General features: G+C 40.8%; 1 protein-coding gene across 5 annotated transcripts in view; it reads left to right on the top strand.

Moving 5' to 3' along the window:
• thrb (thyroid hormone receptor beta) overlaps positions 1-26,041 on the top strand; it is a 168,663-nt gene that overhangs the window by 91,896 nt on the left and 50,726 nt on the right. For 3 of the 5 annotated variants that reach the window (XM_039821148.1, XM_039821151.1, XM_039821153.1), the window contains exon 2: positions 17,068-17,135. The exons of the other annotated variants lie outside the window; for them this stretch is intronic. The gene's annotated coding sequence lies outside the window, so the exon portion shown is untranslated. The remainder of the gene's footprint in view (positions 1-17,067; positions 17,136-26,041) is intronic. 5 annotated transcript variants of the gene reach the window in all.

Raw genomic sequence — 26,041 nt, 5'->3', positions numbered from 1 at the left:
CGCCTGCTCTATAGGCCGCACAGTGAGGAAGTAGTGCCGACTGTCCATGGAATTTTTGGCCATAGCCACTGACCGAGCAAATGGAATAAAAAAGGGGCTCCGCCTCAAACACTGTATCCAGTTGTTTTCTACATCCATGGTTCCCATTTTGTGTGTGTGTGTGTGTGTGTGTGTGTGTTTTTTTCTCCTAAAAGCTGGCAGGGTTCCTAGCTAGCGAGGGTTGAGCCATGGAAAGCGACCAATCAGAGGACTTGGGGAGGAAATCCTTGGGTGCCCACTGCTGACCTATTTGTAGTTAGGCAGGCGTTGACACTCAACAGAGCAGCCTTATTGGGAAGACTCATAGAGCCGGATCCAGTCAGAACACCATATTACTTTTGCTTATCGAGTTACATTTAGAAGCTCTTGTTTACTCTCCGCATGGCTACTGCCTGGAATGCTGCAGCAAACAGCTTCCTGTACGTATGCCCAGAAACATCTTGTTGATTCAATACCCTAACCATGGTACTGCCAGCCTGGCACTCACCATGCCTCTGTCCTTTCCTTCCCTCCTAGCCTTTCTTGCCTGCCTGTCTAGGAAAGCCTAGTGTTTACTGCAGAGAACTGGGCAGTGGGAGGAAAACCCAGACCCAGATTCTACTGGTTTATTGCTGTCTGAATTTAGATCCTGAGTGTATAGCTCACTTCCTATGCTATATATTATCTTTATGGACCTGGAGACTACAAAGACTAATCAGCAAAACATTTGTTCTCCAACTATATGGAAGACTTTCTAACAAAGACAAGCTTTTACGGTGTGGTGTGCTCTATGAATTGGTTTTACTTTGAAGTACATGGTGAGGTGTTCACAGTGCACAGCAGTTTCAGTGTGTCTATGTGCAGTTTTATTGCTGTTGTTACTGACTTAGAATAATTACGGCTTGGATGAAATCAGCTCTTACAGTTGAAGTTAAGTATTTTCGGTCCCTGAAATGTAGGCCAGCAGGGACTGAAGGAGGGCAGGCTGGGTTGGTGTAAAGTAAGGTCGGCAGTTTGGGTCCAAAGGTCCGGGGGTTGGGGGTGGGGGGGCACTACATGCAGGGTCAGTGTTAACAATGCTTCCAGGGTGAAATGTGAAACAGAGGCTAAATACAAGACAGAATGGTAAATGTTGTTTAAAGGAACACGCCAACTTATTGGGACTTTGTCTTATTCACCGTATCCCCCAGAGTTAGTAAGTCCATACATACCGCTTCCTGGTTTACACCTGCTTTTAATAGGCGGAGAATTTTCACTGCAAAATAGAGGCGTGCTTTCACGGGCGGTTTTTGTACATACTGCGGAATACATAATTAGGCGCACTTTATGCTTCTCCTCCCATCTCTTTATGGGAAACTCCCACTTTCCCCTTCACCCTCCCATGAATGCAAATGCATGACACAGAAAAGCGCAATTTGCCATTTTCAGTTCCCACGACAGTCTGCGCTTTTACCTCAGTGCAGCCTGTTTGTACATACCTCGCCATGCTTTTACGCGCATGTTGCGAAACAAATATGTCTGAAATGGGCGCAAAAGCGTTAGTACATCTGGCCCACAGAGTCCATATCCACCAGTCTATATTCCGCCGGATGTCCCTTATTCGGCCCGTTGTCCGTCCCCTTCCTATTTCTTTGTGTTGGTGTTCTAAACTCTGGTGGATTTGTGAGGACTATGGTTAACTGCTCCTCAGATCTCTGCAGGGTAAATCCAGACAGCTAGCTAGACTATCTGTCCAATCAGAGTTTTCTGTTGCACGACTAAAACAACTCTGAATGTACACGTTGCACCAAAACAAGTTCCTTCCCGAGGCTTAGCACCGCCCAAGACGATTGTGATTGGTTTAAAGAAATGCTAATAAACCAGAGCACGTTTTTCTCCCATCCTGGAATGCTGTGTGGACTAGCCAGACCCTCCTCCGCAGCGCTGTGGAGGAAGGTCTGGCAATGCGAGACAACCTTACTTCCTGCTTTTGCTCCCGTCATAACTACTACGGGACACGAGAGGGCGCTGCCGCTAGAAACGTAAATATCGGTCGTAATTGCTTGCTTTTTTGGGGGGTGGGTGGGGGGGGGACAGACACTGTGTACGAGTTTCTGTTCTTCATGTACGCAACTGAAGCGAAGGCCTCAGAGCCGCACCTGGCAGCTGTAAAAAAGGAAAAAAAAGCGAGCGAGCTGTGAGCCTAATGGCAATGCGAGACTAATATACACATAACTGCACAATATTTCAGCTGTCTGCATCGTCTCTACTCAAATAGAAAGAAACGCCAAACTGAAAGAAGAGGAGAGACTTGTAACCTTAACGAAAACTACAATAACTGATGTGAAACCAAATAACCATTGGAAATCTTTCAGACTAAGTCCTACATTGCTGCAAATCAGCGATTCAGTGCACTGATGCAGATCTAATGGCATAAACAGTTCAAACAGGGAGCCGCTGTGTTCATATTTGTCAGAATGAAATGTTAGTTGAATTCCTCCATCCTCCGCCGATCCAGACAGTATTTCTGTCTCCTTTCCCTCGCCTCCCCTCCCTCCCTCCGTCTCTCTCTGCATCTTTTCCTTTTTTTCCTCATTCTGAACAGCTTACTGCAGTATCCTTAAAGTCCCTGCATGTGTCCTGAGTTGTCCTCTCTTACCCAGCATGCACCGCAGCGATCTGGCGCTCTGTCGGCTCAGGATGGGCGCACACTTTTGATGTCGGCAGAGAGAGGGGGAGCACAGGCAGACGCTATGATGCTGCTTTTATATACTCCTTCCAATGGTTTCCCTCAGCGCCCGCTGCTGTCATCAATTTGAAAAGGGATTTTTTTTCACCCTCCCCTCCTTTGCTTATTTTTTTCATTCAGGCTCTGAAACCGTGTCGATGAGGCTGAAAAAAAAAGAGGAAAAAAAACCTCTGCTGCACAGAGTCTGCAAGCCGGAACACTGTCCTCATGTGACCCTGCAGGCGAAAGCTGTGTGTGTGTGTGTGTGTGTGTGTGTGTGTGTGTGTGTGTGTGTGTGTGTGTGTGTGTGTGTGTGTGTGTGTGTGTGTGTGTGTGTGTGTGTGTGTGTGTGTGTGTGTGTGTGTGTGTGTGTGTGTGTGTGTGTGTGTTTTAGTAGGGCAAGAGATGCACAAAATGTATTTAGATAAGATATTTATCTGCATCCTCCCACATTATTTTCCACCCTGTATGTTCACCATATTAACCTGTGCGTCTCACACACACACACACACACATACACACACACACACACACACATAATTTGTTCATTTAAAATGTGAGGATTTACTGCTTATTATTCTCTGTTGATTAAGACAAGTTTGACATGATCTTTGATAATTGACTAATCATTTAAAAAGAATCAAGATCACAAACAACAATTCCCAAATATCAAAGTTAACAAACAAGCCAAGGATACAAACAAACAATTGCTGAGAATTACGCGATAGTTTGGTATTTTGTTTTCTCTTAAAAAATAATATTCTACATTGTGCCATTATGGGCCTGCTTTTCAATTTTTCTATAATGTACCTGGAATACAATTTATCAACCCACACTAAGATTCATCAGTTCAGATCTATTATGTTCTATTTTTAATCCAAAGGCCAACACAAACTGACTATACAGACTCAATATGCTGCAATATCATGTTGTTCAATAAGGAAAATGTCCCGAAAAGTATGAGATATTCTGTTTCTTTTGTGGAGAGATGCGCCGGTGGCTGTGTGTTGTGATCAGTTTAGAGCCCGTATTTCATTGGCCAGTCGCCCTGTCACACGTGCACACTTGGACAGCGTGAGCGAAGAGGGAGCTAGAGACAGCGAGAGAAGAAAGAATCCGTTTAAATGAACCCTTGTGTTGTACGAAAACCTATTGTTTTGATATTCTATTAATCTATTGTTGATGTGTTCTTCCCATAACTTTTGTGTTTTTATATATGTTTAAGAATATCGAAATGGATATCGGTATTGCAATATTCATGCAATATCATGCAACCCTACTGCCAAGATGTGATTAAGAAACTAAGATGACCCATTTTGTGTAACATTGTTTGAGTGGGTCTGTTTTTACTGGCGTACAATATGACGGACATCTGTGTGATCATGTAACATGGTCATACTGTATTCAGACAGTTAACTCAGCACTTTGTAGAATCAGCACTGGTAGTGATTACAGCTGTTCCCTCCGGTGCCGACAGCTCAGAGTGGTGCTTTGTTCAGACTAATTACCGTAGATTCTTAAATAGAGGACGAGGCCTTTACTTACCTCAGGGTACCAGGCTTTTATCTGCAGCAGGCTGTCTAATTCCCTCTGTTTGATGAATATATTTGGTCATATTTAATAGGGGTGTAACGTTACACAAAAATCACGGTTTGGTACGTACCTCGGTTTTTAAGGTTCAATTCATTTTCGGTACAGTAAGGGGGGAAAAAAATGCAAAAACTCCCAACATGAACTAAAAACGTGCTTGTTGTTTATTATGAACTTTTGTGAATAACAGTTTACAATTTTTCAAACAAACTTTTAAATGAATTGTAATAAATGAAATAAAGTTAGAAATAAAATACTGCTGCAAACTACTGCCAGTAAGTTCTCCAATAAATAAAGATTTTCAAAACAATATATGATAAATAATAAACCTTTGTTTTCAACATCTGAATATGGTTGTAGATGCGCTACTATAAAAACACCAAAAATTGTTATTTCAAAGCTGTGTGCCATCCTTCAGTTCACTTTCACTCCTACCTTCATGTTCTTACTTTCACTTTTTTTCCCAGTCTCCTTTGTGCTATTGAAGCTGTAATAAATGTCGCTGCTTTAAGGTTAATGTTGATGCACACAAAACACGTCCTGCTGCTTCACATTCACAACTTAAACTATAAAGCAGCTACAATACGTGTATCCTTGGTCCTTCAGGTTAACGAGTTTAGGCACTTTTTCCCAGCAGATCAGTTTGAAGAAACATTGTAATGGAGGAATAGAATTTACAACCACAGTACAATGATTAGAGTGGCGCTAGGGCTGTGCGATCAAATCAAATATGATATTTTTGACCAAATACCTCGATACAACGGACTCTTGGTGCTTTCACAAAATATTTACACGTTGAGATTTGAGATAAATTATCATCAGTAATGTGGATATAGTGGTTAAAGGCAAATAATAGAACAGCTGGAACAGTCTGGAAGGTCAGAACATTATATCACAATACTCTAATCTAGTCTTTAAAACCAAGAAAAGACAACACTTGTGTCATATCACAATATCAAAAATTCAAGACGAAATCTAGCCTCATATATCGATATTGATTTAATATCCATATATTGCCCAGCCCTAATTGTCACTGAAGGAGACAGGCACTTCTCAGTTTCATATCATCATGGCAAGAAACACCTTTTTCCGTGTTGTTCCTATCACATGAAAAACTGGGGATGGACAGATCAATACATAAAATATTTATACTACTGATACTGAGGCTTGTTTTGAGTATCAATACTAGCAATATGTCATAGGATCGATGCAAATAAAGTGGAAATGTGTCACATAAAATCATGATCACACACGCTCAGTCTCTGCTTTCGCCTGCAGGATCACATTGGAACAATGTTCCGGCTTGCAGACTCAGTTTGCTGCAGTACAGAGGGTTTTTTCCTCTTTTTTTTTTTTCAGCCTCGTGGACACTATTTCAGAGCCTGAATGGAAAAATGTCTGGGCACATTAACACTTTTTCTTAGTGCAGCACTCTGCTTACCTGCTGCTGTTGTGTGCATGGTCACAGTGTTTTTCAAATCCTTCAGTAGTAATGAGTGATGTATCCAGAAGTAGTCTATCAATGATACGTTCAGCTCATAAATCATAACACATGGCTTTCCCCGAAAGGACACAGCAGTACATTAGCTGCTCGATTGACAATAAGTCACTGAGTAGTGTTAGCATTTCAGTCTGCAAAAGAAAAGCAATTGCATAATTTCGGTTTTGTTTATTCTGTTGTGACAAAATGCAGAACTGTGACTCCAAAACCATGGTTATTTATCAAACCTTTTATTTTACATAGCATTATGCTGTTGGGAATTGGGAAAGTACAGATTAAATTATTAGCAATTTATCAAAGAGGTTTTATCAAAGGGTGATAATCGAGCACTGACCTATATGGCCAGCTGTTATTACAACGTACACAAATAATCACACAGAACTTCTTGTTAAAGTCTAATTTATTTAACTTCAAAAATACTGATCGCCAATCAATAATTTTTCAATCATCAAAACTCTATTGACTTGTTATAATTCTAGCAAAACAAATTGAAATGGCGGGGAACACTCACCAGTGATTAACGGAATGGTTCCTTCCATTGCAGTGGAGTGGAACAGTTCAGTCGACTTTGAAGAAAAGCAATGCGTCATGTCCTTCCTTTTCCTTGAAAAAGGGGTTGATTACCCTCTCTGCAGATTCGGTGAGACATTTCAGTTTTAGGGGCTCAGCAGGATCCCTTGTATCACATAGGATACAGAAACAGCTCACTCGACCAGCGAATTGATACTATTTATTCTCGCACAAACGTTTGACGACGTGCCTTCATTCAGCAACGGGGTTGCAATCAAAAAGCGTTGAGAAATGGGTGACGGAGACTTTTACTCCTCAGGTCACCTGGTCGGAGCCCCCTGTGGCGTTCAGGGACCCTGGCCAATAGGACATCAGTGTTCTTGAAGGTGACATGTAGGTGTGAACTACAACTTCTGTAGTTATATACCTTCGACCATTTTGAAACCTCTTTACCTATGGAAGTGTGCCTTGCAGGCTTTAGAGTTGCATGGAGGCCGCAATCTCTTTGTTGTTTGAAAAGGGCGCTCAGGCCACATGTTGGACATGTGACTTCCTTTGTTTAAGATCATGTTTTATCCCACTGCTCCGGTCCCAACTATGCCCCATAGTGCTTAGTGCTGTCTCCTTACAGGGCCTTTCTGTGTGGAGTGACATGGTTTCCTTAAGTGCTCCATTTTCCTCCCACACCAAAACACTTGAACACTGCCCTGGGCCAAGGCACTGACCTTAGATGAAATAATAGTGCATTCCATTTACCTCGGAACTCAGAAGCTGGAGCCGGGAATAGGGTTGGGTACCGAAACTCTGTGCCAATAGGGAACCGGTGCCGACGTAAACGGTAGTAACGAGACCAAATAAGAACGAAAATTTCGGTGCCTCATTTCGGTGCTTGACTTTACACTACACCTGACAGCATGTAACGTTAGCCTACCTTTAGCTAGCAGCTGGATTAAACACCGGTAAAATATTGACAGCTAACGTTAAACAGTGTAAAGTGTGACTGTATTTCACTGTGGAGGACTTCAACAGCGGGATGTAACAGTCTGCTCTGCAGCGCAGCAGCGCCCGTTATGCGCAATTCATAGATATACAGTATGTTTATATGGTCGGAATGAAACAACACAGACGGTGCGTTCACTTGCAGCTGCAGTTGTCGGAATTAAACAACACAGACGGTGCGTTCACTTGCAGCTGCCGTTGCCGAATTAAACAACACAGACGGTGCATTCACTTAAAACAGGTAGCCCGCGTGGTGCATTCACAGTAATTGTAAAATACCCTTTTCCCATCTGGGGTTCAACAGCAATTTACTGGTGAAATAACTTATTGTTATTGTTATAGTTATTACATTATTATTAAATCTTTAATTTTGACCATGTCCTTAGCAATAAACAAGTCACTGACTGTTGTTTACTACCCTTATTTTTTTTCTTATTTTCTTTTTTACTTTATTGAAAAGTACCGATTCAGGCACCGTTTAGGCACCGGAACCGTTTTAAAAGTATCGATTTAGCACCGGAACCAAAAAAAAACCAAACGATACCCAACCCTAGCCGGGAATGACGTCACACCTGAGTTGAATGCGTTCATTTACGAGTCAGATTTTCATTGTTTTCATTAGCTCTAGCCTGGGGCCTGTTTCACAAAAGCAGAATATATAAATCCAGGATAACTGATAAAGCGAGGCTTGACCTAGTCTAATCTGTGCATCCTGGCTTGGTGCGTTTCACGAAGGCCAAGCCAGGCTGAGGAGGAGCGACTAGGTTGAGCCAGGCTGAAGTAATTCAGATAGATGCGCGTCCACGGCTTTCCTCAAAAGACCGCGAGGTCGATCACAGATTTACTGATGCCAAAATGGAGAATACGCGTTGTACATACTTTATACAGAGTGAGCAGCAGCTTCTTGTGGAAGTATGATGACGTTAAACACATTATTTGTATAAAAAGAAAAGAAACACAGCCGCTGTAATGAAACAGCGAGAGAAAGCGAGGCAGACGATCACGGACCGACTGAATGCGTAAGTAGCCTAAATATATACATTAACTGACCACGGCTCTGAACTGAAACCGTCATAATCATTCCATTCAAGGATTAGGCTACTAATCATTTTCACAAATTAACAGTTGTACTCTTTGCCTTAAAAGTAAGCAGAAGATAATGTTACTCAGGAAATTTACAATGAAGATCAATTTTCTACAACGCTAGAATGTGATGCGTAAATATCTCTTTCACTCTGTTCCTCCCTCTCTCTCATGGGCTAAAATATAAGTTTCCTAAGTCATTAACTTCCACTGCTCGCTTTTAATGCAAAGTGTACAACTGTTCGTTTTTGCAAATGACATTGACTCATTGAATGGTTTCAGTTAAGAGCAGTATTTCATAAATGTATATTTTTAGACTATCATTCAGTCGGTCCGCTATTATCTGCTACGCTTTTTCTCGCGTTTCATTTTTTTATTTTTTATAGAGGCCGAGTTTCCTTCTCTACATATTATATGCCTTGCTCCCTGTATATATGGACATAGAAAATAAAGACACTGAAGAAATTGGACTCTAAAATCTAGAAACTATGAAGATAATTAAGTGATAAATTCCATGCACACTGTAAACATGAATGGAACAGAGTGATATTCATCAGTTATTTCCCCCCAAATATAAGGTCAAAAACCATTGAGGTGTCCTCTCCCTGTTATTACATGAATGTACAGTAGCCTACATCACTAGATAGGTACTGGTCCAGTGAACTAAGACTATAATTTAGGAGGATTGTACAATTAGGATACAATTAGTTCTTAAATTGTACAATCCTCCCAAATTATATTCCCAGTTTACTGGACAACATAAATTGTGTGCTAAGAATGCCAAATACAATGCACATGGAAGTGGAACAAACATGATCCTTATTGTTAAAGAATTTAAAAAAAATTAATCAACTAAAATGATTCAAGGTGCATTGGTCAACTATAGAAATGTACAGCATTGTATGTATTGCCCTTAGTAACAGACTTCATTTAAAACACATTTGAAATGTTATCAGCCTTTTCTAATTATCTCAACAACTGCCATAATATATTCATCAAACTTCTAACAACAATATAACAGTAACAATGACTGTCACACGAATAATTATAAATAAAAAAATAATGGTCACAACTTTAAATAATAACAGTACTTAAATAAACAGCAATATGCACCTGTTGTATTTTAATCCAGGCTGATAATAACAATAGGGTAAAACCAGTGCTGGGTGATCAGAAAAGGCTCCAGGATTAAATAAATCCTGGCTGTTAGCCTGGTCAGGAGCAGGCTAGCTGTACAGAATAAATCTCCATGGTGATTTATGTGCCTCCACTTTCGTGAAACCGAATCAATGCTTAATTCATCCAGGATAACTGGGAAATCCCGGCTTAATCCCTTATCTTGGTTTTGTGAAACAGGCCCCAGGTTAGCCATCGTTAGCAATGCCAGTTGATAACAACGCACTACGCTGTTTTTTGTGCATACAAACAGCGTAACAACATGTCCAACTATTTCCATTATACACTTTTTTTATATATTGTTGGAAATGGTCTTTACCCCCTGACGGCAATAAATAACTTATGTACGGTGGCCGGGAAGTGCAAAGCAACATTACAAAGAATGAAACACTTTTACAAAGCTCGAGACAAATTTATATTTTGGAAAACAAACATTTTAGTAGGGCTGCAGCTATCGATTCCTTTTGTAATCGATTAATCTAGCACTTTATCGATCGATTAATCGGATACGTTTTTTTTTGCGTTTTTAAACAATCCAAACTAGGGAAAAAAGCAATATTTTTGGAAAAAGCAACATTTGTATTGCCTACATTGCTTACAATATCATCTCTCAAAAACTAAACATATTAAGTGCATTTAAGTGCCATATTACATTGTTTTTAAAGATTTTTTTCCAAATGATATCAACCTCAAACTAAGGCATACATTAAAATACACAAACATTACATTAAGTTGTTCAACTTAACTTTCAGAACTACAAGTTTCAACCTGAGACTGATCTGTATATACAGTAGGCCTATATGTAAATATTAGTTATACTCAACCTATTTTCATTTATATATTTGATTATAATGTCACACAGCTCTGTTACACTTATGCTATTAGATCGTTGATCAGCTGTTTCTCCGTAGAGGGAAAAGAGAGAGAGAGAGAGAGAGAGAGAGAGAGAGAGAGAGAGAGATATGCGCAACAATCAGCTGTTTTTCCGAAGGGATAGTCAATGCGTCGGCTCATCAGATCGAGGTCACCACTACGTATTTTCTTGTCTTTGATTTTGGTAGTTGTTGTGTTTGGTGTAGTTTCATCGTCCATACGACTCTGTGATTTACTTTAGTCGGTCCTCTTCGTGGAATGGATGATTAAGTTAGACGTCGTGCTATTATCGTGGTAAGCTAGTTTGATTTTGCAGTAGACATACTGTACAGAGTTTTAGTTTTAATTACGTTTGAACTGATTCCAAACTTTGGACACTTTCTGTCGTTTTCTCCAGCCTGTCTCTTCTCTTAGCCCCTCGCTATTTACGCTCTGGCATGTGTCGCCCATGCAGCAGACTGAGCCGCATCTGTCCGACAGTAATAATGCTCCGTGCAGAAACACCGTCTGTCAGCGATACAACGTCGGTAACATTGATTTAACGAAGCTTCGAGGCAGTCATTTTGCATCGAGGAGTTTTTGTAATAGAATTATTCGAGTTATCGAGGAATCGTTTCAGCCCTACATTTTAGAAAACAAATTAACATTTTAGAAAACAAATTAACAAGATGCAAAACACTTTTACCAGTCCCGAAACAAATTTACAAATAACAGATTCTTCACGGAAAGGGAATATACAACATAGCCTACCGGGAGTGACACGTTGTTGTTGGTGAGCGCAGTCAATTTGTGTTGTCGTTGTGAGTATATGGCGTGAATGAAGTTTATGGTGACCGAACATGGAGGGATGTTTTGCCCGTTTTGTGGCAAACACATGAACAGCTTAACGCGGTTTTGCTTTACGCGTGGTCGGTGTTTGGAGGTTTTAAAGGACGCGGACCTGACGGAAACATTGGAAAAACAGGGAACGTATCGACAGCCGCGGCCGGATAGAAGCTACAGCGGGGGCCAGCTGAGTCCGTCTGTGGCTGCAGGACCTGGAGCTCACTGCCCATTCCTGGGAGCCAAAACCGACACCACGCAGCTGGAGACCCAGGCCGTATTGCTGGGCCCGCTGGAGGGAAGGGAAGCCCGGGAGAACCATAACCAGGACTGAGCGGAGCGGACTGTCACAGCCTGCTGAAGTTTAAATCACAGGTTTCCTAAAGGGAGTCTGGCGGGACTCGGACTGTGGATGACAAAACATGACTTTAAGTCTCGTTAAATAAATAAATACACACAGAAATAAATGAATCAATAGTGGAGGAGTGAGCCTGGACATTTCAGTCTGTTTAAACTTAACTTTGAAGCAGAAACTCTTAGTTCAGAAGGGTGAAGTTTCCGTTTGTATCTGTGAACTGATTATAATAAATATTCTTTGTATTAACACATTAATTAGTTTCTTTGTCTTTTTGTTTTAAAAAACTAGAACATCGCATGAGATTTTGACGATTTATAGTAATTTTATTTCCGTTAGATCTTTGCCTACATTGACGCTGATGCATTAAAGAGGAGTGCTCATAGACAGTATATAAGGGAGTGCCTCCCCTGTTCCAAGTCAGTTCTATTGACGCATTCGATTCAATGAACTGCCGTAGTCAAGGCGACATGTATGTGTCACCATAAACTTCATTCACGCCTTAATATACTCACAACGACAACACAAATTGACTGCGCTCACCAACAACACCTCATCACTTGCGTGTCACTTCCGGTATGTTGTACATTCCCTTTCCGTGAAGAATCTGTCATTTGTAAATTTGTTTTGGGACTGATAAAAGTGTTTTGCGTCTTGTTAATTTGTTTTCTAAAATGTTAATTTGTTTTCTAAAATGTTAATTTGTTTGGTCCTTGGTGAAAGTGTTTTGCACATGTAATTGTGTTTTATGGTAGGTAAAAATGTTTTCCAAAATGTAAATTTGTCTCGAGCTTTGTAAAAGTGTTTCATTCTTTGTAATGTTGCTTTGCACTTCCCGGCCACCGTACTTATGGGCTCTGAAAAAGATCCATCATTTGTAGCTGCTGTAATCCTGTAAAAACACCCACCAATCGCTGCTTCGCGGTCCGCTTGGAAGGAACCAATGAAATGCCTCCTTGCCCAGCTGCGCATACTCTAGCCCTCTCAGTGCGCGTCACTGCCACATTGCTAACAGTAGACATGTTTGTTTGAAATATTCCGTGTGATAATATTAGGTGTTTGCTTACCGGTGACATGAAGTTAAACTGCGGCCCTTTCTCTGGACAGATCCCCGAGGAGATGCTACTTTCACTACTACTGTCGAGAGCTCTACCGGATAAAAATAAATTAGTCATGTATTTTAGATTAATAGCTTCACGGGTTTTTATCGTACAAGCATGGCGAAAAGTATTGACAGTAACCTGATTGGACTAAAAGGAAATGGCTGCAGTGATTTAGGATATTTGAAAATTTGGTAACCTGCAGCGCTTTTAGACCAAAATCCCACAAAGACACTTCATGTGCCTGAAGTACAACATCAACAGCAGTGTGCAAAAATACTGTTGTCAACAACTGGATAGAGGCGCCTCACGCTGTAGAAAAGGTGATGGGGGTGATCATCCCCTGAGCTCCTGAAGCTAATATAAGCAGATTCAACAAAAACACCATAGCATTGAAAAACCAATCATTGGAATATGTTTTGTGAGCTTTAAAAGCCATTTATATCAGCTTTTGCATTTCTGGCCACCTTTTTTTTTCTTATATACCATTTTTATGTTCATACTTGTATTTTGTGTCTCTACTAGAACATGTTTACATGCTCTAATGTTCAATAAAAACTTTATTTTTCTCGTACTGCCAATAGCTGCTGCACCGGTATTCACCCTCTGTCTGAGATGCTCTGTTTCTCTGCCTGTCTCTTTAAAAAAGCCCAGTCTGCTCTGATTGGTCAGTGTTTCCCGATCTCCAGATTCTCCATATCTGTGCTCTGCTTCATATAGAGCTGAACATTGTGGTTACGGAAGTAAAAATCCCATTAATTTTCTCCATAAGGATTTAGATTATCAGCCATAATGTCTAGACCATCCGAGGTAGACTGACCACAAGCTACGAGGTTGTGAACGAGCAGTTTCTGCTTAAAAACATGTTTTATTCGTGATCTTATGGAGAAATACTAGACTACCCACCATACTAAGTGTAACAGCGACGTCTCTGATTGATGGAACTTGCTGTTACCATGGAAATGTTTACCCAATCAGGGAACAGCGAGAGCGAGCTGCTGCCATTGAAGTCTATGAGCGTTTCTGTTCACAGTCTTGTACCTTTGCCTTTTATGCTATTTTCAAAATGTTATTTTGTGCCGCATCAAATATTTTATGGTCATGATTCATCTCGGAGCTGGCTGGCTTGGTTCCAGGCTTAAAACTTGCAGCGCTGTGGAGGAAGGTCTGGTAATGTGAGACTACCGGACACAGACCACTCGACACACCCCTGGAACAAAACTGCTGAGGAGGAGCTCTGCCCTACACAGCCTTAACTTTAAACCATGTAATACTGTTACAGTTCGGCCTGTCAACACTCATCCACATGTCTTTTCTAGACCGTCACCAGGCCCAGACACAGGCCCAAATGTCATTTTACCTTACTTTTCTTTAGTCTGGACCATTCATACTTTTAGCTCACTGCACAGGAAAAGATGAAGATGACTAACAGCAAAAGTGGATGCTGAAAATGTGCGTCACGTTGTCAAATATAACCTCAAATCACCATGGAAACTGAGTAACAGAGTGTATCAGTGGGCGTTTTTGCTTCGCACATACTTTCTTTTCATCTCTCTCCTTGGGTCTTGCTTCAGCAAAATATATACACACACATTTCTGAATGGATAAGAGCATCACAGTCTGAAAATATTTTGGAAACCTTTTTTTTAATAGGGAAAACATGACTGGTAAAGTTGGAATCCGATAAATGGAAGGTATTTGATATGTTGCAGCTCCATTGTCTTAGTCATACACTCTGTTTGTGCATCAAATTCAGTTATTAACCAAAGATAATTATAGCTAGTTTTGTTGCAGTGGAATAGGAAGTGATTTCAAACAAGCCATTTAAATTAAATGTATTTTAATTTGTATTGTCAGATATGATGCTGTTTAATTACTCTACAGAGAAGGTATTCTGCGGTCATTTAAATTGTACATAAAGCTGTTACTTGGCTGAATACAGGACAATGTTGATTGCATTTTTTTCAGTGAAAAACTCACTGATTTATAATATAATGAATAACATACACTAATATATTCACTAGTAACTTACTTTCATTGGGGGGAAATGCTCAATGCATTGCATTGCTTGATCTTCTGTAGTTAACTTTTATAAAAAAAAAAACTTTTGTCATATTTGCTGAAACTGTCACTATATCCTGACAGTAGCGCATGAGACAGATAATCTGTGAAAAAATCATGTTCCTCTGCCTCCTCCTGGTGCTCCTTTGATGCATCCCTATTTCATACTATTGGATGAAATGCGCTATCTTTAGTATAGAGGATCTGTGGTTAAGCCCAGTTCAGACCAAAGATTTGCGACGAGACGAGTTGAAACTTGCAACTACTTGGAACGCGTCGGTCTGCAGCGTTCTAAAACCTGCCAGTTCACACAATTGAGACGAGATGAGGTGTATCATCTATAATTGAACAACTCTTTGTACTTCAGTTACTATCTTCCGACTTTGTCTTTTTTGTTGCTGGATATATCATTTGTTGCGTCCAAATATGAACTTGGATAACGTTAGTGATAGTGAGATGCTTGCTACAGTTATGTTTCAAGTGATGAATCGGCAAAAACTCGTTTTATTTCTCTGATTCACAGCTTTTTCCTAGGCGCTCCCTCTCTTTGGTAACTCTCTAGCTCCCTCCACCGTACTTACTGTGCTTGCGGGCGCACATTGAGGCTCCGTCTATCTGCCATTTCGACCAGTTGACAGTTTGTAACATAGAAATAAAACGGATTATGGATCTTTTTTTTCTGTAGTTTAAAGCTGACTTTTCAAGATGACTTCTCTATTGGCTGTTGAAACGTGACGTCCCTTACGTTCTAAAACCAGCCTTTGGAGACTCGACCAGCTGAGTCATCAGCTGGTTTGAGTCGAGCTGAGACGGGCTGGTTCAGACCGCTGAAACTTTTCCCTGCGACGTTCTAAAACGGTTTTGTCTCGTCACCAATCTTTGGTCTAAACTGGGCTTTAGCAAAGGTCTGCAGTATGGGGCTTTTCTTAATTTACAGAGTAACCTTTTGCCCCCACAAGCCATCGGCCCATGGTTAATGTCAAACCCTGCTGGTAATGGCCAACACTGCCAAAATAAGGAATAAAGACGATTATCCTTTAATGAGTGATGTAAACTGTGTTGATGGAGAGCAGGAGGCAACAGAAATGAGCTTTAACCTGCTGGGACTCTGCAAATGAGTGAATGCAAATATAGAGAAAATGAGCCAAGCAAATGTGTCTATATGCATCACACACATAAGACTTGATCATGCTGTGCTGTCGTGGATAGACAGTATTATTAAAACAATAATTCCGAGTCAGGCGTTATATTTCCCCCAGATTAGTTCCACGTATAAGTGCACCCATGCTTGTGTGGACAAGTGTTCTAAAGAGTGCTACAGACGGAGCACGGAGGGAGGAAAAGCATTCCCATTGGAGGGCCCATTAAGTCTGATTACAAGTGATTGCCGTCTGTCAGAGAGAGATGGCCAGCCCTGTCCTGCCACTGAATTAATGACATAAACAAATGCTTTCCTTTCTCACCCTCATTATAATCAAACCACCTCCTGTTTTGTTTTCCTCTTCTTCCACTGAGATCTCACCATGACCCTAAAATAACTTCCAATGATTTTTTTTGGCAAAACACCAGACTTGAGTCCAACCCGAGGATTTCTGCTTCCCTGCACGTTTTTTTTGTCACTGTTTGATTTATGGCCGTTTGCCTGGGGGGCTGACACACAAAAAATATATATTAACTAATTTGAGAGTCCCCCGGTCCAAAAGGGAAAAGAAAGAAACAGCTTTTGGGATTTCTCGGCCATTACTGCAGCGCTGCAGGAAGGAGGGGTGTTCTTTGGCAACTACCAGAGGTTACTTTAATGCTGCTGTGGAAGTTGCTATGTTGAGGGTAGTGTTGCAAATAGGTCACATTTGCCAGATATTGGGGTATGACTACATCCTGCAAAACATACTCAGCACAAAAGGCAGAACTGGTGTCTGTCTATCGCTGTGACATTTATTTCTTCTACTGACTTGTGATTTTAAAGAGCCAACGAAAACATAGACAGATACCTGGGTTTTAGGTGCTTTTTAATGTCATTGCCCTCACCGGTGAGAAGCTTTTAAACTTTAAAATGCCTCGGTTCAATTTTTAATACCATGGCAACACGTGTGCGAATGTTTCTATCCTTCTTGAGGACATAGCGGTTTGCATAGCTGGACTGTGGTTTTCATCTCGCTTGCTCATTATCTTGACTCGGCTCTATGTGTGTGTGTGTGGTGTGTGTGTGTGTGTGTGTGTGTGTGTGTGTGTGTGTGTGTGTGTGTGTGTGTGTGTGTGTGTGTGTTTGTAGGTGTTTCTCCCGGGGAGCTCAGCAGCTCCTCAGCACTTCCTGGAGTCTTTACTTCGCCACTTCCTCTGGTAAGACCTTCATGTTGCTCAATTCCACACAGCCAGAGTCCTGCAGCCTGCAGAACGCCAATACACAGGGTTTCTCTCCACTAGACCTCCCTGCTGTGACCATACATACACACACACACACACACACACACACAGAAAATCAGCGTCTAGCAGTTGCGAGTCGTGATGTAAATGTATGAAGTTTAAATCTTGGTACTTATCCAGGCTACATCATTATGTGGCAGACTGGTGATCAGTCTGTCTATTCTGTTTCTTGTCTTTGGGTTTGACAGCTGCCGACTGTGCATGTTTTCCATAGGGGGGTGTCAAAAGGCAGGGTGATGTGGTAATATCTGCAAAAGATTTATTTTATTTTTAAACGCTTTATAGACTTTCATGAAGAGTTTCCGAAGTTTGACAGTCTTACCTCAAAATCCATTTAGTAGCTGTGCCAATGTGTGTCGGCTTGAGCCTTCCTCAGGGTGTAGTGCCACAAAGGGAACAACAGAGTGATTCTAGCTTGCAGGTGTGTATATGTGAGAGCATGAATTGCTCACCCTGGCCTCCAGGGCCATAAAGAATGGCGGTGGCCCAAATGCTGCATTTTATACCATGTGTTGTGTATTGGGTTTGTGGTGTTATGCCCCTGGAGGCCAGGGTGAGCATATCATGCTCTTCAGTGCCTGGACTTGATTTTTTATGACTTTTTTGGTCATAATTCTTCAGACATTTTTGTTTATCAAATCGTCTGAAATAGGAAATTGAAAAGATTTCTGTCAAATATGGTAACACAGACTCATTGCCTTTACTGTACGCTGACCGATCATGCTTACTGTTGTAATTCTGAGTCAGGAAAAACCCTGAAAAATAAAACATATTTAATTGTAGGGAAAAGTACGGTGCCCCGGAGGTGACATGGAGGAAAAAAAAAAAACGAAGGAAAAAAAAAAAAAATACATGTACTGGTGGCAAACACTAACTTCGAGATCTCGACTTTGAAAGTCGAGATCTCGAAGTTCTGGCACGAGAAAAAAAATTATGAAAAAAAAACGAAGGAGAAAAAAATAAAATAAACACGTACTGGGGACAAACACTAACTCGAGATCTCGAGTTTCAAAGTCGAGATCTCGACTTTCAAAGTCGAGATCTCGAGTTTCAAAGTCGAGATCTCGACTTTCAAAGTGAACAAAGTTATCCAGTCCAGAAGTACGGAGCGTACAGAAGTCAGCGGGAGGCGGGAGGCGGAGATTTCCGGCCGGGGGCAGCGTATCCCCAGGAACACAGCGTCGCCTCGTTGCTGCAGCGGTCCCCTGGTCATGTTTCGTCCCAGCCCTACGGCCTGGGGCTCCAGCTGCGTGGTGTCGGTTTTGGCTCCCAGGAAGACCGGCAGTGAGCTCCAGATCCTGCAGCCGCAAAACGGACTCTGCTGCCCCGAGGGGCCAGCTGTGTTCCGGCCCGGGGAAGAGACGCTGCCGCCGGCCGTTTTTGCCTCGCTGCGCCGCTCTCCGCTGATCCAGATGGGACCGTCAAAGACACAGTGGTGATCGGGAGGATCTTCCACGTAGTCCAGGACGACCTGTACGTCGATTTCGGCGGAAAGTTCCATTGCCTTTGCCGGTGGCAGGCGGACGGAGAGGAACTATTGCTGCTCTCCGCCGGTGGCAGGCGGACGGAGAGGAGATATTGCTGCTACTGCTGCCCCGCACCGCAATAGCTCCTCTCCGTCCGTGGAAGATCCTCCCGATCACCACTGTGTCTTTGACGGTCCCATCTGGATCAGCAGGGACCGGCGCAGCAGCGAGGCAAAACTGCCGGCGGCAGCGTCTCTTCCCCCGGGCAGGAACACAGCTGCCCCTCGGGGCAGCAGAGTCCGTTTGCGGCTGCAGGATCTGGAGCTCACTGCCTGCTTCCTGGGAGCCAAAACCGACACCACGCAGCTGGAGCCCCAGGCCGTAGGCTACTGCTGGGACGAAACATGACCAGGGGACCGCTGCAGCAACGAGGCGACGCTGTGTTCCTGGGGATACGCTGCCCCCGGCCGGAAATCTCCGCCTCCCGCTGACTTCTGGACTGGATAACTTTGTTCACTTTGAAAGTCGAGATCTCGACTTTCAAACTCGAGATCTCGACTTTGAAAGTCGAGATCTCGACTTTCAAACTCGAGATCTCGAGTTAGTGTTTGTCCCCAGTACGTGTTTATTTTATTTTTTTCTCCTTCGTTTTTTTTTTTTTTTTCATAATTTTTTTTTTCTCCGTCGCAAACTCGAGATCTCGAGTTAGTGTTTGCCACCAGTACATGTATTTTTTTTTTTTCCTTCGTTTTCCCTCACCTCCCGGGCTCCGGCAAAAAAGTATCAATTTTAAAAATCATCGCAACAAATCCAGATACGTACGTGAATGGATTTCTTTTCCCATCCCTACTACCGATGCAATATTTGGACATGCTCAGCTCTCGGTCTCCAGTGAGGGATCAAGCTCATGACTGTGCACAGTGTAACAGGAACACAAATAGCTCCTGTGTATCGGCGACCCTTTTTGACACTGGCCTGTGTGTGTGTTTTTCCCGGCAGCTAGAGAACTAAATGTAATATGATAAGTGCACCGGAGACTCTGACACAAAGTCATTTGGTTGATTCTTCTATCAGCTTGAATTCTTTAATGAAAACACCATCTGCTGTCCTTTTTTTCTGATACCAGTTGCCATGATGACGAGCCTATATCACGTTGCAGTGTGATGCAGCTTCGTAAATTAAGTATTAGAGAGCTCCGGGCATAATAGCCGGCGGATCAAGATCGACTCTTATCTGAATGCCACATCAAATAAGATGCATATTGGTCAAGGCTTTGTTGTTTGTTGACTCATGATGCAAGAAGAGGTTGGGCACAATGAGTTTACCAGTTAAGGGCTGGTATGTAGACCTCAGATGAGGCACTGATGCCCTTTGTGGAGTTTTGAAAACCTCTATAGCTGGGGTCTTCAACGTTTTTTAAGCCAAGGACCCCTTGACTGAGAGAAAGGCGGAGCAGGGACCCCCTGCTACATAAATTGTATAAAAGTAAAAGTACTGTATGTATCAGGAAAATGTACTTAAAGTATTAGAAAGTAAAAGTACTCAATGCTGGAAAATCCTCCCATTTTAGAAAGTGTAAAGGATCCAAACAGTCGGGTGTTTAATGGTCTAATCGTGTTGGCTAGTTTCATTTAGAATAAAACATCTGATTGTATAAACTACATGTGTTTTGTGTGCAAAAATCTTAATGTTTAAAGTAACTAGTAACTAAAGCTGTCAGATGAATGTAGTGGAGTAAAAAGTACAATATTTCTCTCTGAAATGTAGCGGAGTAGAAGTAGAAAGTGGCATGAAAAGAAAAAACTCAAGTAAAGTACAAGTACGTCAACATTTGTACTTAAGTACTTGAGTAAATGTACTTAGTTACATTCCACCACTGGCTAGCAGTATCGTTTATAAACTAATCTCCACAAGCTAGCAATGTTGGACCATTAGCCGCTCGTCCATGAGTATGCACCTTTGGCGCCGTGATACGGTTGGTGGGTGTAGTTCCATAGAAAGAAAATAGTTCCTACATGAAACTGCTCACAACCAGGTCTGTGGATTATCCTGAGTAACAGTGTCATGATTTCAAGAAAGAGATATTGCTATTGGGTTTTTCAAATGGGTTTTTTGGTACTTTGAGCACCACAAGCCCAGTGCCATCTAGTTCCATTATACTGAAGATCATTTTATTTATTTAAGGTTTATTTATCGGGGACAATGCTCCCTAATAATACATCAAAGCAAAATATGCCAGAATTAGCCTGGAAGCTATTTTACATCTGCTGTCCCTGGACTGGTGGTAAGAGGTCACCCTAAAAAGAGATAAAACAATTAAGCTATCAAATAATGCATACAGATTTGGCCCTATACAATATAAGTTGATTATGCTAATGCTAAAAGACAACAACTTAAAAACAAGAACAGTTGGTTAGGATCAACAGAAGTACAGCTGAACTGTCAGACAGATAAAAAACAAGGCACAGTAGCATAGACATACATTTTGGTGGACATGTACAAAAACAACATTGCTGGGACATTAACAAGCAACATAAGATTTGCGTAACTATACAACAGTGAAACAAAAGGGAGACATCTCTACCGCAGATACCGCCAACACTGGGCAACTCGCACCAAAACAATCTAAATTGATGAATAGCACTACAGGTAAGAGGAAAAATATGTATTTTTGATTTTAGAGTGAACTGTCCCTTTTTAAGTTTTTTTTAGTAACCTCAGAATGAAGTTCTGAGAATGTTCTAGGATAGAACGTTTGAAATTATTATGCATTGCATCATTTTGCGTTACCCTTTCAACTAAACTTTACAATGCCAAAGTGGAGCATTTAAAAAAGAAATGGGTTCACTGAGAAGATTTTTTAAGCTGTGGGAGCATGGTGATAGTGAAGCCTTTGATACAGTCTTTTATAGGCTTTCGCTTTCTCAGTGTGACAGTGGCTGGTTTACAGGAGGCTCTCTGCTGATCACTAAACAACACGTCACAGTCAGAAAAATGCTCTTCTAGTTTGAAAGTGGGGGATGTTGATGCAAATGTGTTTTTCATTAACTATGTCAGACTCAAAGAATGTGGATTTCTTTTATGCATCAAGCTCTGGCCCTATTTTGATGAGTTGTTGCATTGTAGTGCTTTCCCTCTCAAAGGTCTGTTGCTCTCATTCATATTAGCAAAAGGTTTTACAGGGTAGTGCTGACAAGCTACAAAAAGTTACACTGTAATTCGTATGATTCCACCCAGGAAATGCGTGTTCCTTGGGAGTGTTTTAATCCAATACACCATCTTTTTCCCAAACTTAACTTCCGTCGCTGCATAACACTCACTTTTTGTGGCCTAAACTTAACCGCAATAAACTTAAAATTCTCAATAGCAATTTTAATAGGGTATGGAGCTAGATTTGTTTCTTTATTACATGCGAGAAAATAAATGATCTGAGAGGAAAAAAAAATTTGAGAGCAAAAGTTATCACACTGATAGCAAAAAAGCATTTTATGAGAGAAAAAAAAATATTTGAGAGAAAAAGTTTTCATACCAACAGCAAAAAATAATATTTGAGACTAAAAAAAGTTTTGAGAGAAAGTATTTTCTCATAGAACATAAAAAATATAAATTTGAAATTTTTAAATTATTTCTGAGAAAAGAAAATCTCTCTAAAATACTTTTTAAACTCTCAAATATATATTTTTTGCTATCAGTGTGAAAACATTTTCTCAAAAAAAAAAAGTGTTTCTCTCAAACGCTTTTTCTTCTTGCTCTCAAAACCTAAGTCTTTGCTCTCGATGCAATTTCTTGCTCTCGTGTCAGGATTTTGCTCTCGCTGTGAAAATAATGTCATGGGCGGGGCCACGTTCCTATTGGCCAGTGTCGGTGAGCAACGTCTTGTCTTGGGAGTCGAACTGAATCATTACACTGGCTGAGCAATGCCAGCCAGGGGTATCCAGATACATTGCGCAACAAGGAACAATGGCTGCCAGGTCGACCAGAGAGACCCATAAATGTAAGTATTTTCGGCTTAAAGAATTGATTTAAAAATTACGACAGTCTTGTTTTGTGCTCTACACAATCATGTACATAGATATTTGTAACTATATTTGTAACTGAAACGTTTTTAAAAATCGCTAGCTTGCTATGCTAACGTTAACGTTACATTGCTGATTTGCACAACAGTCCCGCATTTCTCTGCCTTGACTGCATGCATGTCTACATTGTTAACTAAACTCCATTAGCAGCGAAATTAGTTTGATATCAGTGCATAACACTACTTGCTTTGGAGACACATGCTTTACATATACTGTCCTGTATCACACAGGGACGCCGGAGGAAACCCAGCAGCTGATCCACTTTCTGGCTGAAAACGAGCAGTAATCATTTGAATTCATTCCTGTTCATGTACCTGTACATTGTTGTTGGTTATGATACAGGACACTAATGAAAGAAATGGGGTTGGAGGGAAAGGTTACTGGCCAACAGGCATCACACTATGGTCTGGAATTTCAGAATAGCTGTAGTTTTGTTTGTTTGTGGTCTTGTGTGTATTTTAGTTTTATACATTTGAGTGCCTTTTTTAGTGTGACATCTAAGTTATTGTTCTAATAGTTGATAATGGTTCTCTACATTTTTCTATAATGTTTTTGCATGTTATGTTTATTTTTTTGGGAAATAAAGACTTTTTTTAACAAAGTGTTTCTGAACATCAATGACATTCAAAACAGTGATAACTGAAACCGATAAACACACCATGCAGTGTATAGAAATATTGATTGCAAACAGACCTAAGTATATATGATGATGTACCCAAGTGGCGTCTCATTTCATGGGGTATGTTTTCAACAACCATAGTGTGCAACAACCATACAAAGACTATTTTACACAAAACTAGGTGGGACACTTTCAAACGGTATATCAATCACTATCTAACGTTGGCTAGCTATAGGGTTGCCACCTTCCATGCAGACTAGCTGAAAGTTGTACAGGAGGTTGTATATGATGATCAAGCAGTTACTCTTCAGGTGCTTTGAGGCTAGCAAGGGCAAAGGTAGAAACTAGCTCACTAAATAAGGAGTGAAACTATCTAAATCAACATATTCATTTGGCATTTGATTTAAAAATGGTACAAACCAGGTGAGTTTGCAAGTTTACCTAGCATGATGGCTAATTAGTGATTAGCTTTTCTAGCAATTAGCATGCTAATAATATAATACACATTCATAAATATGAGTGCTATTCTTTGTCCATGTCAATCTGACAAACGCATCAGTAATGGCAAACTAGCTTACATTTAGGGTTAGCCTATTTAATGTTTAATCTTCAGTGATGCTGAGCTTGCTCAGCCAGTGTAATGATTCAGTTCGACTCCCAAGACAAGACGGTGCTCACCCGACTGGCCAATAATTTCTTTCATTAGTGTCCTGTATTATAACCAACAACAATGTACAGGTACATGAACAGGAATGAATTCAAATGATTACTGCTCGTTTTCAGCCAGAAAGTGGATCAGCTGCTGGGTTTCCTCCGGCGTCCCTGTGTGATACAGGACAGTATATGTAAAGCATGTGTCTCCAAAGCAAGTAGTGTTATGCACTGATATCAAACTAATTTCGCTGCTAATGGAGTTTAGTTAACAATGTAGACATGCATGCAGTCAAGGCAGAGAAATGCGGGACTGTTGTGCAAATCAGCAATGTAACGTTAACGTTAGCATAGCAAGCTAGCGATTTTTAAAAACGTTTCAGTTACAAATATAGTTACAAATATCTATGTACATGATTGTGTAGAGCACAAAACAAGACTGTCGTAATTTTTAAATCAATTCTTTAAGCCGAAAATACTTACATTTATGGGTCTCTCTGGTCGACCTGGCAGCCATTGTTCCTTGTTGCGCAATGTATCTGGATACCCCTGGCTGGCATTGCTCAGCCAGTGTAATGATTCAGTTCGACTCCCAAGACAAGACGGTGCTCAACCCGACTGGCCAATAGGAACGTGGCCCCGGCCCTGACATTATTTTCCGGCGAGAGCAAAATCCTGACACGAGCAAGAAATTGCATCGAGAGCAAAGACTTAGGTTTTGAGAGCAAGAAGAAAAACGTTTTGAGAGAAACACTTTTTTTTTTTTTGAGAAAATGTTTTCACACTGATAGCAAAAATATATATTTGAGAGTTTAAAAAGTATTTTGAGAGAGATTTTTCTTTCTCAGAAATAATTTAAAAAATTTCAAATTTATATTTTTTTATGTTCTATGAGAAAATACTTTCTCTCAAAACTTTTTTTAGTCTCAAATATTATTATTTTTTGCTGTTGGTATGAAAACTTTTTCTCTCAAATATTTTTTTTTCTCTCATAAAATGCTTTTTTGCTATCAGTGTGATAACTTTTGCTCTCAAACTTTTTTTTTCCTCTCAGATCATTTATTTTCTCGCATGTAATAAAGAAACAAATCTAGCTCCATAATAGGGGACACAAATAATACAGCCAAAGGTGTATCCATAGAGGATATGTGTAGTTGTGGAACTGCAGTAAGTAGGCTGGCAAGGATATTTTATTCACTTTAAACAACGGATGAAGTGATTCTTTTCTCTTATACAGATAATGCGTGAGTAATTAGTCATTAATAAATTAGTCATGACAAAAAAACTATAACCACAGGCACGATTCCAGGCAGACCTGACATGTTCAGTCGGCGGCACGGCAGTTGGGACTCACCCGGAAATGGCGAGCGGAATGAGCGTGACTAGAGTCTCTCAAAATCTGACGAAAATCTTTTAAGCTGACCTTTGTTGATCTGAAATTAAGACAGATTCAGCAACTGCATGGCCTATTTCTCGCTTAAAATGTTTTCAGAAACATGTTTCAGTGAACTATTTTAGTACAATATGAGATCGTATTCTGAACAAGCCGCCGTGACAGTCTGGCTTTGAAATTCCGGAGAAAACAAACCCACATGACGCATTCGTCCAATCAGCTGTATTGGTAATGATTGGGTTGTGTGTAAACGTGTGGATGTTATGGGAGAGAGAGAGAAGCTTCTGTATACAGGGGGATGTATGACTGCTGCAGTAATATTTATTGTCTATTGTTTATTTTTTTTTATTTATAATTTTATAACATTACATTATATAGATTGTGTGCTAATGCACTTTTTAATACACTAACAACCGTTAGTTTAACCCTTAATGGATGGGTTGGCTGTAAAACTGAACTGCACCTTTGGGGACTAATATAGTTATCTGAATCTGAATCGGTTTTCATTTTTTGGGCAACAATAGAGATTAGCACCGCCTGCTGTTATGGAGACATATTACGTCTTGTCTCTTGGGTGTGTTCTGAGGCCCTTTTTGGACCAACTCGGGGAGACTGAT

This window comes from Perca fluviatilis, chromosome 13 (assembly GCF_010015445.1).
Source record: "Perca fluviatilis chromosome 13, GENO_Pfluv_1.0, whole genome shotgun sequence".
NCBI lineage: Eukaryota > Metazoa > Chordata > Actinopteri > Perciformes > Percidae > Perca > Perca fluviatilis.
This window is presented reverse-complemented; position numbering and strand designations above follow the sequence as displayed.